The 14,750-nt window shown below is 42.6% G+C and overlaps 1 long non-coding RNA gene and 2 other non-coding genes across 3 annotated transcripts; all 3 read left to right on the plus strand.

Moving 5' to 3' along the window:
• The first annotated feature begins 125 nt into the window (after window positions 1-125).
• Window positions 126-304, plus strand: LOC138914699 (5.8S ribosomal RNA). The gene has a single exon (XR_011420513.1). It is a non-coding gene; the product is annotated as a 5.8S ribosomal RNA (ribosomal RNA).
• A 398-nt stretch (window positions 305-702) lies between these two features.
• On the plus strand, window positions 703-4,659 carry LOC138914702 (large subunit ribosomal RNA). Its single transcript, XR_011420516.1, has one exon. It is a non-coding gene; the product is annotated as a large subunit ribosomal RNA (ribosomal RNA).
• An 8,710-nt stretch (window positions 4,660-13,369) lies between these two features.
• LOC138914696 (uncharacterized) lies at window positions 13,370-14,467 on the plus strand. The gene is made up of 2 exons (XR_011420510.1): window positions 13,370-13,594; window positions 13,926-14,467. It is a non-coding gene; the product is annotated as an uncharacterized lncRNA (long non-coding RNA).
• The last annotated feature ends 283 nt before the right edge of the window (window positions 14,468-14,750 follow it).

The raw sequence follows: 14,750 nt of genomic DNA on the forward strand, positions 1-14,750 counted from the left end.
CGCAGCATTTATTTTAGGTATATAAATACATTTATTGAAGGAATTGATATATGCCAGTAAAATGGTGTATTTTTAATTTCTTTCAATAAAAACATATTTGACCAAATTTAAAACCAATATTATAAAACTCTAAGCGGTGGATCACTCGGCTCATGGGTCGATGAAGAACGCAGCAAACTGTGCGTCATCGTGTGAACTGCAGGACACATGAACATCGACATTTTGAACGCATATCGCAGTCCATGCTGTTATGTACTTTAATTAATTTTATAGTGCTGCTTGGACTACATATGGTTGAGGGTTGTAAGACTATGCTAATTAAGTTGTTTATACAAATTTTATAATAAAATTTTATAAGCATATGGTATATTATTGGATAAAAATAATTTAATTATTTTATTCATAATATTAACAAATATATGAAAAACATTATCTCACAATAGTAATTAAACTTTGAGAAAAACGAAGAGGAATATTTTCTTTTTCAATCAAATAATACTGAGAAATGTCTAGCATAAAATATTATCTAGAATTGTCTCTTATTAATGATTTGAAATATGAAAAACGTTGACAATATTATTATTCTTCGTTAATTCGTTACAAATAAATGCCATTAATATATATATACGTCAGCTTTAAACGAATTTAATAAAATGTTTTATCATTATATATAAAGAATTAATTGCAAATAAAAGTTATATACAACCTCAACTCATATGGGACTACCCCCTGAATTTAAGCATATTAATTAGGGGAGGAAAAGAAACTAACAAGGATTTTCTTAGTAGCGGCGAGCGAAAAGAAATCAGTTCAGCACTAAGTCACTTTGTCTATATGGCAAATGTGAGATGCAGTGTATGGAGCGTCAATATTCTAGTATGAGAAATTAACGATTTAAGTCCTTCTTAAATGAGGCCATTTACCCATAGAGGGTGCCAGGCCCGTATAACGTTAATGATTACTAGATGATGTTTCCAAAGAGTCGTGTTGCTTGATAGTGCAGCACTAAGTGGGTGGTAAACTCCATCTAAAACTAAATATAACCATGAGACCGATAGTAAACAAGTACCGTGAGGGAAAGTTGAAAAGAACTCTGAATAGAGAGTTAAACAGTACGTGAAACTGCTTAGAGGTTAAGCCCGATGAACCTGAATATCCGTTATGGAAAATTCATCATTAAAATTGTAATATTTAAACAATATTATGATAATAGTGTGCATTTTTTCCATATAAGGACATTGTAATCTATTAGCATACCAAATTTATCATAAAATATAACTTATAGTTTATTCAAATTAAATTGCTTGCATTTTAACACAGAATAAATGTTATTAATTTGATAAAGTGCTGATAGATTTATATGAATACAGTGCGTTAATTTTTCGGAATTATATAATGGCATGATTATCATTGATTTTTGTGTTTATTATATGCACTTGTAGGATTAACAATGCGAAAGATTCAGGATACCTTCGGGACCCGTCTTGAAACACGGACCAAGGAGTCTAACATATGTGCAAGTTATTGGGATATAAACCTAATAGCGTAATTAACTTGACTAATAATGGGATTAGTTTTTTAACTATTTATAGCTAATTAACACAATCCCGGGGCGTTCTATATAGTTATGTATAATGATATTTATATTATTTATGCCTCTAACTGGAACGTACCTTGAGCATATATGCTGTGACCCGAAAGATGGTGAACTATACTTGATCAGGTTGAAGTCAGGGGAAACCCTGATGGAAGACCGAAACAGTTCTGACGTGCAAATCGATTGTCAGAATTGAGTATAGGGGCGAAAGACCAATCGAACCATCTAGTAGCTGGTTCCTTCCGAAGTTTCCCTCAGGATAGCTGGTGCATTTTAATATTATATAAAATAATCTTATCTGGTAAAGCGAATGATTAGAGGCCTTAGGGTCGAAACGATCTTAACCTATTCTCAAACTTTAAATGGGTAAGAACCTTAACTTTCTTGATATGAAGTTTAAGGTTATGATATAATGTGCCCAGTGGGCCACTTTTGGTAAGCAGAACTGGCGCTGTAGGATGAACCAAACGTAATGTTACGGTGCCCAAATTAACAACTCATGCAGATACCATGAAAGGCGTTGGTTGCTTAAAACAGCAGGACGGTGATCATGGAAGTCGAAATCCGCTAAGGAGTGTGTAACAACTCACCTGCCGAAGCAACTAGCCCTTAAAATGGATGGCGCTTAAGTTGTATACCTATACATTACCGCTAAAGTAGATGATTTATATTACTTGTGATATAAATTTTGAAACTTTAGTGAGTAGGAAGGTACAATGGTATGCGTAGAAGTGTTTGGCGTAAGCCTGCATGGAGCTGCCATTGGTACAGATCTTGGTGGTAGTAGCAAATAATCGAATGAGACCTTGGAGGACTGAAGTGGAGAAGGGTTTCGTGTGAACAGTGGTTGATCACGAGTTAGTCGGTCCTAAGTTCAAGGCGAAAGCCGAAAATTTTCAAGTAAAACCAAAAACGCAATATATACAAATCAAGCTAATATAATATACTTGAATAATTTTGAACGAAAGGGAATACGGTTCCAATTCCGTAACCTCTTGAGTATCCGTTTGTTATTAAATATGGGCCTCGTGCTCATCCTGGCAACAGGAACGACCATAAAGAAGCCGTCGAGAGATATCGGAAGAGTTTTCTTTTCTGTTTTATAGCCGTACTACCATGGAAGTCTTTCGCAGAGAGATATGGTAGATGGGCTAGAAGAGCATGACATATACTGTTGTGTCGATATTTTCTCCTCGGACCTTGAAAATTTATGGTGGGGACACGCAAACTTCTCAACAGGCCGTACCAATATCCGCAGCTGGTCTCCAAGGTGAAGAGTCTCTAGTCGATAGAATAATGTAGGTAAGGGAAGTCGGCAAATTAGATCCGTAACTTCGGGATAAGGATTGGCTCTGAAGATTGAGATAGTCGGGCTTGATTGGGAAACAATAACATGGTTTATGTGCTCGTTCTGGGTAAATAGAGTTTCTAGCATTTATGTTAGTTACTTGTTCCCCGGATAGTTAGTTACGTAGCCAATTGTGGAACTTTCTTGCTAAAATTTTTAAGAATACTAATTGGGTCAAACCAATTAGTTCTTATTAATTATAACGATTATCAATTAACAATCAATTCAGAACTGGCACGGACTTGGGGAATCCGACTGTCTAATTAAAACAAAGCATTGTGATGGCCCTAGCGGGTGTTGACACAATGTGATTTCTGCCCAGTGCTCTGAATGTCAAAGTGAAGAAATTCAAGTAAGCGCGGGTCAACGGCGGGAGTAACTATGACTCTCTTAAGGTAGCCAAATGCCTCGTCATCTAATTAGTGACGCGCATGAATGGATTAACGAGATTCCTACTGTCCCTATCTACTATCTAGCGAAACCACAGCCAAGGGAACGGGCTTGGAATAATTAGCGGGGAAAGAAGACCCTTTTGAGCTTGACTCTAATCTGGCAGTGTAAGGAGACATAAGAGGTGTAGAATAAGTGGGAGATATTAGACTTCGGTTTGGTATCGTCAATGAAATACCACTACTCTTATTGTTTCCTTACTTACTTGATTAAATGGAACGTGTATCATTTCCTAGCCATTATACGGATATATTTATTATATCTTATGGTATTGGGTTTTGATGCAAGCTTCTTGATCAAAGTATCACGAGTTTGTTATATAATCGCAAACAAATTCTTTAATAAAACGGTGCATTTATGTATTTTTGATTTGAAAATTTGGTATAACTCCAATTACTCAGGTATGATCCAATTCAAGGACATTGCCAGGTAGGGAGTTTGACTGGGGCGGTACATCTCTCAAATAATAACGGAGGTGTCCCAAGGCCAGCTCAGTGCGGACAGAAACCACACATAGAGCAAAAGGGCAAATGCTGACTTGATCTCGGTGTTCAGTACACACAGGGACAGCAAAAGCTCGGCCTATCGATCCTTTTGGTTTAAAGAGTTTTTAACAAGAGGTGTCAGAAAAGTTACCATAGGGATAACTGGCTTGTGGCGGCCAAGCGTTCATAGCGACGTCGCTTTTTGATCCTTCGATGTCGGCTCTTCCTATCATTGTGAAGCAAAATTCACCAAGCGTTGGATTGTTCACCCATGCAAGGGAACGTGAGCTGGGTTTAGACCGTCGTGAGACAGGTTAGTTTTACCCTACTAATGACAAAACGTTGTTGCGACAGCATTCCTGCGTAGTACGAGAGGAACCGCAGGTACGGACCAATGGCACAATACTTGTTCGAGCGAACAGTGGTATGACGCTACGTCCGTTGGATTATGCCTGAACGCCTCTAAGGTCGTATCCGTGCTGGACTGCAATGATAAATAAGGGGCAATTTGCATTGTATGGCTTCTAAACCATTTAAAGTTTATAATTTACTTTATAAACGACAATGGATGTGATGCCAATGTAATTTGTAACATAGTAAATTGGGAGGATCTTCGATCACCTGATGCCGCGCTAGTTACATATAAAAGCATTATTTAATACAATGACAAAGCCTAGAATCAATTGTAAACGACTTTTGTAACAGGCAAGGTGTTGTAAGTGGTTGAGCAGCTGCCATACTGCGATCCACTGAAGCTTATCCTTTGCTTGATGATTCGATAATAAACATAAATTTAATTGTGTTTATTTTGTTTGGCTTTTTTAAGTCAGAATATATATATATATAAAATATATATATATAAAATAATAATTATATTTAAATAAATTTTATTTAAATATATTTAACAATGGTAGCCATATGTATCGTCATCCTATTAGTGACGCGTATAAAAATATTCTAAGTCCGAACATGCAAATAAGAGACATATGCAAGTATATGTACTTCTTAAGGTAGCCAACTGAATCGTCATCCTATTAGTGACGTGTATACAAATATTCTAAGTCCGAACATACAAGTAAGAGACATATGCAAGTATATGTACCTCTTAAGGTAGCCAACTGAATCGTCATCCTATTAGTGACGTGTATAAAAATATTCTAAGTCCGAACATACAAGTAAGAGACATATGCAAGTATATGTACCTCTTAAGGTAGCCAACTGAATCGTCATCCTATTAGTGACGTGTATAAAAATATTCTAAGTCCGAACATACAAGTAAGAGACATATGCAAGTATATGTACCTCTTAAGGTAGCCAACTGAATCGTCATCCTATTAGTGACGCGTATAAAAATATTCTAAGTCCGAACATGCAAATAAGAGACATATGCAAGTATATGTACCTCTTAAGGTAGCCAACTGAATCGTCATCCTATTAGTGACGTGTATAAAAATATTCTAAGTCCGAACATACAAGTAAGAGACATATGCAAGTATATGTACCTCTTAAGGTAGCCAACTGAATCGTCATCCTATTAGTGACGTGTATAAAAATATTCTAAGTCCGAACATACAAGTAAGAGACATATGGAAGTATATGTACCTCTTAAGGTAGCCAACTGAACGGACGTGCTTTTAGTCGTGCTGCTGACAGTCGGGTATTTTGTGTGGTGAATTCGCGAGTTTCGGCGCTGGAAAGCGTTTTAAAATTTGCGGTTTGTGAAGGTGAACGGCTGGGTGTAAGAATCGAGTTTGAAAAGTGAGGATAAGGGTGGAAATTCGCAGTTTTTCGAATTGGGAATTTTCCATTGCGCCACGTGCGTTGAGAGAGTGCGCTCTCGCGAGTGCTCTCTGGAGAGAGGCGTTAGGCACAAGTGCGGGATTTCTCTCGTACGATCAGCTGTGCTAGCGGGAGTGTGTACGGACTAAGTGGTTGGTGCCATTGCTAAGTGCTGCCAGATCGCTGGAAATATAATTTGGTGAGTTTCTTTACTAAGTTATATTTTTGGGTGGTTGTTTGTTGCCGATAGATGTCGTCCGCAATGGACACCATCGAGTCCGGAAGCGAGTCGGCGAGCAGTCGCAGTAGCAGCGCTACAGGTCGGGGTAGGGGTCGCCCTAGAGGGAAACGCGGCCATCAGGGGAAGACCCGCGATGCGTCGCGAGCCAAGGTGCCGGCTGTGGATGGGGCCTCTGGTGGCCCAGAGCCCGTTGTCGAGGAGGATCTTGATTCTCTCGAGATGCCGCCGCCTCCTGCACCCGCTGGTAGGCCCGTTGCCGCCCCTGGCCATACTCCTGACAATGATGCCACCGCATCTGCTGCCGCAAGGATCGCGGATGCTGCTGCCGCCAGGATCGCCGCTGCCGCCGCTGGAGCTGAGGTCGTTGTCCCCTCGCCCGTTGCTCACAAATCGGAGGACTTTGCCATGGAGGTTGTAAAAGCAGGCTCAGGCCGCGTCGCTGAAGAGCTGGCGGCGATAAGGGAGGCATTTGTGTTGCACTCCGCGGCCCGCCTCTCACAGAGCGCCATCAAGGAAGTGATGAGTATCACAGCGAGATACGAGGCGTTGATTTCCGCGCTGAATGTTCGGAATGCCGTGCTTGAAGACCGCTTTAAGCAGTCGGTTAAGACGCTCCCGCCGCCACCCCAGCGACCGGTTCCTGCTGCCACCGCGCCGTCTTATTCAGCTGCATACCCAAGCCTGCCCCAGCCCTCTGCTGCACCGGTCCCACTGCCGCGTAAGCCGCGGGAGACCTGGTCGGCAGTCGTGCACAGCACGGACCCGAATATCTCGGGGAAGCAGCTCGCTGAGAAGGTGCGAAAGGAGATCGCCCCAGCGCTGGGTGTTCGCGTGCACGAGGTGCGAGGACTGGCACGTGGTGGTGCGGTTATACGTACCCCGTCGTCAGGCGAGCTGAAGCAGGTGATGGCCAACAAAAAGTTCCAGGAGGCTGGGCTGCAAATCAGCAGGACCCCACAACTGAAGCCGAGGATAGAGATCCGGGATGTGGACACCGCCCACAAGCCCGAGGACTTTATGGCGGAGTTGTATAAAAACAACTTTGCCGACAGGATGGAACTGGCGGAGTTCAAGAAGGCTGTGCGTCTGGAAAAGCCCTGGTCGCAGGCCAATGGCGCCACGGTGACCGTGACGCTGGAGGTCGACCCAGTGGGCTTGGACGTTCTCGACGGAGCAAAGGCATACATAGGATGGTTTGCCTACAACTGCCGTGCCTTGGTACGAACCTACGCCTGCCACAGGTGTGTTGGTTTCGACCACAAGGTTGCGAGCTGCAGGATGTCCGAGAAGGACAAGGTGTGCCGACAGTGCGGGCAGGTTGGCCACAGTGCGCGGGGCTGTCCCAACCCTGTGGACTGCCGAAATTGCCGCTTCAAGGGCTACCCGTCAGCACATCACATGCTGTCTGCTGGGTGCCCTGTGTATGCGGCGGTGCTGGCGCGGGTGAATGCTAGACACTAACCATGTTTAGCTTCATCCAGGCAAACTGTGGCAAAGGACGAGCTGCGACCATCGAGCTCGGAGTCCGATTGCGTGAAAGCAGGTGCCTGTTCGCACTGTTGCAGGAGCCCTACGTCGATGTGAGCAACGGGAGGATGGATGAGCTGCCGGAAGGTATCAGGAGCTTTACCGATAGGAAAGGAAAGGCAGCCATCCTAGTGAATCACCAGGATGTCATCTGTATGCAAGTGGAGCCCCTCACCACGGATTACGGCGTATGCGTGAAAATTATAGGAGGATTTGGCTCAATCCTTCTATGCTCCGCATATTGCCAGTTTGATGGCGACTTACCCTTGTACCTCACGTACTTGGATGCGGTCCTGCTGCTGGCCAGCAGAACTCCCGCAATCCTTGGCCTTGATGCGAATGCAGCATCCCCCATGTGGTTTAGCAAGCTTCCTCCCAACGCGGAGGGACTTGCTAACTACAATCGGGGTGAGCTGCTGTCTCTGTGGATTGTGGAAAAGGGAGCTGCGGTTCTAAACCAGCCAAGTTCGGTGTACACGTTCGAGTCCATGAACGGACGGAGCGACATCGACGTGACGATCGCCAACACTGCAGGATCTATGCTGGCCACATATGAGTGGAGAGTGGACAATTGGGAGTTAAGTGACCACAACATCATTACTGTTGTGGCCAACTTGACGACCGACACAGCCGTTGAGAGCCTAGCTCCGGTGCCGTCCTGGAACTTCTCCAATGCACGTTGGCGGTTGTTCGAGCAGGAAATGGTGAGTAGGGCAGCCGAACTTCCGGAAGACTTCTCAGAATCGCCGCTGGACCAACAAGTCTCTACCCTTCGCAGGATCGTCCACGAAGTGTGCGATCTTGTTTTGGGTAGGAGGACGGCAGGATCGCCGAGATCCAGACCAGGTTGGTGGACCGCTGACCTAAGCGCGATGCGCCGCGATGTCAGGAGACTTAGGCGCCGTCTTCAGGATGCCAGACGTTGTCGTCACGATGACGTGGCCGAGCTAATTGTGGTCGAGCTGAGACGTACCTCAGCCGCCTACAAGAAGCTCATCCTGAGGACAAAAGAGGACAGCTGGAGACGCTTCGTGGGAGAAAATTCACACGATCCCTGGGGGCGCGTCTACAAGATGTGCCGAGGTCGCAAGAAACGGACGGAGATTGGGTGCCTTCGCGTTAATGGCGAGCTGGTCACCAATTGGGGTGACTGTGCGCGTGTGCTCCTCCGCAACTTCTTTCCGGTTGCGGAGTCCGATGCACCGATTGCCATAGCGGAGGAACTCCCACCGCCACTGGAAGTTTCTGAGGTTGGTGCTTGTGTCGCCAGGTTGAAGAGCAAACGCTCGCCTGGCATGGACGGCATCAACGGAACGATTTGCAAGGCTGTGTGGCGCGCCATACCTCAGCACCTAACGGCGATATATTCCAACTGCATCCGGTCGGGGTACTTCCCTGCAGAGTGGAAATGCCCACGTGTTGTGGCTCTGCTCAAGGGACCCGACAAGGACAGGTGTGAGCCATCGTCGTACCGCGGAATTTGCCTACTTCCGGTCTTCGGTAAGGTGCTAGAGGCCATAATGGTTGATCGTGTGAGAGAAGTTCTTCCGGAAGGCTGCAGATGGCAGTTCGGTTTTCGTCAAGGACGTTGTGTGGAGGATGCTTGGATGCACGTGAAGAGCAGTGTTCACGCCAGCCCGGCGAGATACGTGCTCGGCATTTTCGTGGACTTCAAGGGAGCCTTCGACAACGTGGAGTGGAGTGCTGCACTGCGCCGATTGGCCGAGTTGGGATGCCGAGAGATGAGCTTGTGGCAGAGCTTCTTCTCCGGCAGGAGCGCAGAAATCCGAAGCAGTTACGAGACCGTTAATGTCCCGGTAACTAGAGGTTGTCCGCAGGGGTCAATCAGCGGCCCATTTATTTGGGACCTGCTGATGGATGTACTGCTACGACGCCTTGAGTCGTACTGCACACTGAGTGCGTACGCGGATGATCTGCTGCTTCTCGTCGAGGGAAACTCCCGGCTCGCGCTGGAGACAAAAGGAGCGCAACTAATGTCCATCGTTGAAACGTGGGGGATGGAAGTCGGCGTTGCCGTTTCCACCAGCAAGGAACCAAGAAAGCTACTCGCTCGTGGCCCGAATGGAGTGCTTCGACGCACACCTGCGGTAAAATTTGCTGGAGCAAACTTACCGTATGTTAGCAGCTGCCGGTACCTTGGCATCACAGTCAGCGAAGGCTTGAAATTCTTCGAGCACGTCAGAAATCTCCGACAGCGTATGGCTGGAGTCGTTGCAGCATTGGCGCGTGTGCTTCGAGCAGACTGGGGCCTCAGTCCTCGAGCCAGGCGGACCATTTATGCCGGACTCATGGTGCCCTGTGAACTGTTTGGTGCCTCGGTATGGTATGTCACTACGACGCGGCAAGAAGTGGCCAGAGAGCACCTCATTGCCTGCCAGAGGCTTATCCTTCTTGGATGCCTTCCGGTATGCCGAACAGTGTCCACTGTGGCACTGCAGGTTCTTGCTGGCGTTCCCCCGTTCGATTTGGCTGCTATGCAAATGGCAGTTAAATACAAGCTTAAGCGTGGATACCCGTTGGAGGATTACGATCTGCTGTATAGTGAAGACCTCACTGGTCTAAGCTGGGAAGAGAAGATGGTGCGTATGGAGCAGTGCCTACTGCACAGATGGCAAGACAGATGGGATGACGTAGATGCATCCGGACGGGTGACCTACAAGTTCATTTCAGATGTGACTTTTGCATTTCGGAATCCACACTTTGGATTCCCGATGCGCACCGGATTTTTAATCACAGGACACGGATCGTTGAACGCATTTCTGTATAGCAGAACGCTCTCGGACTCTGCCGCATGCTCATGTGGCGATCCATTTGAGGATTGGCAGCACGTCTTGTGTGACTGCCCCCTCTATGCAGATTTGCGCGACCTCGATGGACTTGGAGTGCAGCGAAATGGCGAAAACCGAACGTTTGGAAGGATTCTGGAGGATGAGGACAGGACTCGACGACTCAATGTGTTTGCTGATGAGGCGTTCCGCAGGAGAAGGGACTTTTAGTCCATTTACTCTGCTGTGTGGCTAGCGGCGAAGAATACTACCACAGCTTGTCATAGCTTGTCGTAGGAGGCGACTAATATGACATGGGTGCCCTATCCGAGCTTGTCGGAGCTTAAGGGGTGAGGCCTACCGATCCTGTAATTTCGGTACCACGGGTTGAGCAGCTGTCCAAGGCTGCTCATTGAGGTCGGCCCCCATGTGGGAGTATCGTGGTGGCTGTGGTTGACACCCATATGCGGGTAGAGCCTTCGGGTTCGACGTGGAGTTGCGTCATACAACTCGGGTGCTGTGACCCAAAGATCAGTAGGGATTTAGATAGATCCCGCTCCTCAGCAAGGGGGAATGCTTGCCCGACAAGTAAGCATTCGAATTGCTACCGGGGTGGTTGCTATGTACATAGCTATAGCTTCTAGTCCGGGGCGTTGGTCTGGCGCTTAACCTAGACACATTGCACTATACACTCACTTGTGGGTGTATAAGAGTGCCGTGGTTGTAATCCCTTCAGTGTGGAACATGCCACGTTAAATAAGAGCGGAGGGATCCGATTCACACACACTGTCCCTATCTACTATCTAGCGAAACCACAGCCAAGGGAACGGGCTTGGAATAATTAGCGGGGAAAGAAGACCCTTTTGAGCTTGACTCTAATCTGGCAGTGTAAGGAGACATAAGAGGTGTAGAATAAGTGGGAGATATTAGACTTCGGTTTGGTATCGTCAATGAAATACCACTACTCTTATTGTTTCCTTACTTACTTGATTAAATGGAACGTGTATCATTTCCTAGCCATTATACGGATATATTTATTATATCTTATGGTATTGGGTTTTGATGCAAGCTTCTTGATCAAAGTATCACGAGTTTGTTATATAATCGCAAACAAATTCTTTAATAAAACGGTGCATTTATGTATTTTTGATTTGAAAATTTGGTATAACTCCAATTACTCAGGTATGATCCAATTCAAGGACATTGCCAGGTAGGGAGTTTGACTGGGGCGGTACATCTCTCAAATAATAACGGAGGTGTCCCAAGGCCAGCTCAGTGCGGACAGAAACCACACATAGAGCAAAAGGGCAAATGCTGACTTGATCTCGGTGTTCAGTACACACAGGGACAGCAAAAGCTCGGCCTATCGATCCTTTTGGTTTAAAGAGTTTTTAACAAGAGGTGTCAGAAAAGTTACCATAGGGATAACTGGCTTGTGGCGGCCAAGCGTTCATAGCGACGTCGCTTTTTGATCCTTCGATGTCGGCTCTTCCTATCATTGTGAAGCAAAATTCACCAAGCGTTGGATTGTTCACCCATGCAAGGGAACGTGAGCTGGGTTTAGACCGTCGTGAGACAGGTTAGTTTTACCCTACTAATGACAAAACGTTGTTGCGACAGCATTCCTGCGTAGTACGAGAGGAACCGCAGGTACGGACCAATGGCACAATACTTGTTCGAGCGAACAGTGGTATGACGCTACGTCCGTTGGATTATGCCTGAACGCCTCTAAGGTCGTATCCGTGCTGGACTGCAATGATAAATAAGGGGCAATTTGCATTGTATGGCTTCTAAACCATTTAAAGTTTATAATTTACTTTATAAACGACAATGGATGTGATGCCAATGTAATTTGTAACATAGTAAATTGGGAGGATCTTCGATCACCTGATGCCGCGCTAGTTACATATAAAAGCATTATTTAATACAATGACAAAGCCTAGAATCAATTGTAAACGACTTTTGTAACAGGCAAGGTGTTGTAAGTGGTTGAGCAGCTGCCATACTGCGATCCACTGAAGCTTATCCTTTGCTTGATGATTCGATAATAAACATAAATTTAATTGTGTTTATTTTGTTTGGCTTTTTTAAGTCAGAATATATATATATATAAAATATATATATATAAAATAATAATTATATTTAAATAAATTTTATTTAAATATATTTAACAATGGTAGCCATATGTATCGTCATCCTATTAGTGACGCGTATAAAAATATTCTAAGTCCGAACATGCAAATAAGAGACATATGCAAGTATATGTACTTCTTAAGGTAGCCAACTGAATCGTCATCCTATTAGTGACGTGTATACAAATATTCTAAGTCCGAACATACAAGTAAGAGACATATGCAAGTATATGTACCTCTTAAGGTAGCCAACTGAATCGTCATCCTATTAGTGACGTGTATAAAAATATTCTAAGTCCGAACATACAAGTAAGAGACATATGCAAGTATATGTACCTCTTAAGGTAGCCAACTGAATCGTCATCCTATTAGTGACGTGTATAAAAATATTCTAAGTCCGAACATACAAGTAAGAGACATATGCAAGTATATGTACCTCTTAAGGTAGCCAACTGAATCGTCATCCTATTAGTGACGCGTATAAAAATATTCTAAGTCCGAACATGCAAATAAGAGACATATGCAAGTATATGTACCTCTTAAGGTAGCCAACTGAATCGTCATCCTATTAGTGACGTGTATAAAAATATTCTAAGTCCGAACATACAAGTAAGAGACATATGCAAGTATATGTACCTCTTAAGGTAGCCAACTGAATCGTCATCCTATTAGTGACGTGTATAAAAATATTCTAAGTCCGAACATACAAGTAAGAGACATATGGAAGTATATGTACCTCTTAAGGTAGCCAACTGAATCGTCATCCTATTAGTGACGTGTATAAAAATATTCCAAGTCCAAACATGAGTTATATGGATATGAAAATAATATTAAGTTCTAGTATGGATATGAAAAAAAATGAGTTATATGGATATGGGAAAAATAACAAGTTCTAGTATGGATATGAAAAAAATGAGTTATGTGGATATGGGAAAAATAATAAGTTCTAGTATGGATATGAAAAAAAAATGAGTTATATGGATATGGAAAAGAATACAGAGTTCTAGTATGGATATGGAAAAATGAGTTATATGAATATGGGAAAAATGATAAGTTCTAGTATGGATATGAAAAAATATTGAGTTATATGGATATTAAAGAAATAATAAGTTCTAGTATGGATATGGAATAAAATGAGTTATATAGATATGGCAAAAAATTTAATGTTCTAGTATGGATATGAAAAAAATTAGTTATATGAATATGGGAAAATTTATAAGTTCTAGTATGGATATGGGAAAAATAATAAGTTCTAGTATGGATATAAAAAAATATTGAGTTATATGGATATTAAAGAAATAATAAGTTCTAGTATGGATATGGAAAAGAATTAGTTATATTGATATGCTAAATAATGAGTTATATGCATATGGGAAAAATACTAAGTTGTAGTATGGATATGGGAAGAATACTGAGTTCTAGTATGGATATGGGAAAAATAATCAGTTCTAGTATGGATATGAAAAAATATTGAGTTTTATGGATATTGAAGAGATAATAAGCTCTAGTATGGATATGGAAAAAATTAATTATATTGTAATAGTAAATAATAAGTTATATGGATATAGGAAGAAAATTAGGTTCTAGTATGGATATGAAAAAAATTAGTTCTATGGATATGGGAAAAATAAAAAGTTCTGGTATGGATATGGAAAAATATTAAGTTATATGGATATTAAAGAAATAATAAGTTCTAGTATGGATATGGAATAAAATGAGTTATATAGATATGGCAAAAAATTTAATGTTCTAGTATGGATATGAAAAAAATTAGTTATATGAATATGGGAAAATTTATAAGTTCTAGTATGGATATGGGAAAAATAATAAGTTCTAGTATGGATATGAAAAAATATTGAGTTATATGAATATTAAAGAAATAATAAGTTCTAGTATGAATATGGAAAAATATTATTTATATTGATATGGTAAATAATGATTTATATGGATATGGGATAAATACTAAATTCTAGTGTGGATATGGAAAAAACGAGTTATATGGATATGGGAAAAATAATAAGTTCAAGTATGGATATGGAAAAAAATTAGTTTAATAGTTATAGGTATGGAAAAAAAATTAATTATATAGATATAGAACAAAAAATAAGTTATATGGATATGGTGGCATCAGTACGAAATATGCCCAATTTACATACACCGGAGCCGCAGTACGATAAATACCCAATATTTAGACGTCGTGGCCAAAAACATATATAGGGAGGCAGTGCTCGCCGACCGGTTGTATTGTTCAAAATTTATGTTTTTCATATTATTTTGGCAATGCTATATATAAATGATATCTTATACATATAATTCAATTATAGCGATATGGAAATACCATATTATATGTATAAAGAAAAACAAGAAAGGAAGCTAGCTTCGGCAAGCCGAAGCTTATATACCCT

The sequence above is a fragment of the Drosophila takahashii genome, unplaced genomic scaffold, assembly GCF_030179915.1.
Source record: "Drosophila takahashii strain IR98-3 E-12201 unplaced genomic scaffold, DtakHiC1v2 scaffold_77, whole genome shotgun sequence".
Lineage (NCBI taxonomy): Eukaryota > Metazoa > Arthropoda > Insecta > Diptera > Drosophilidae > Drosophila > Drosophila takahashii.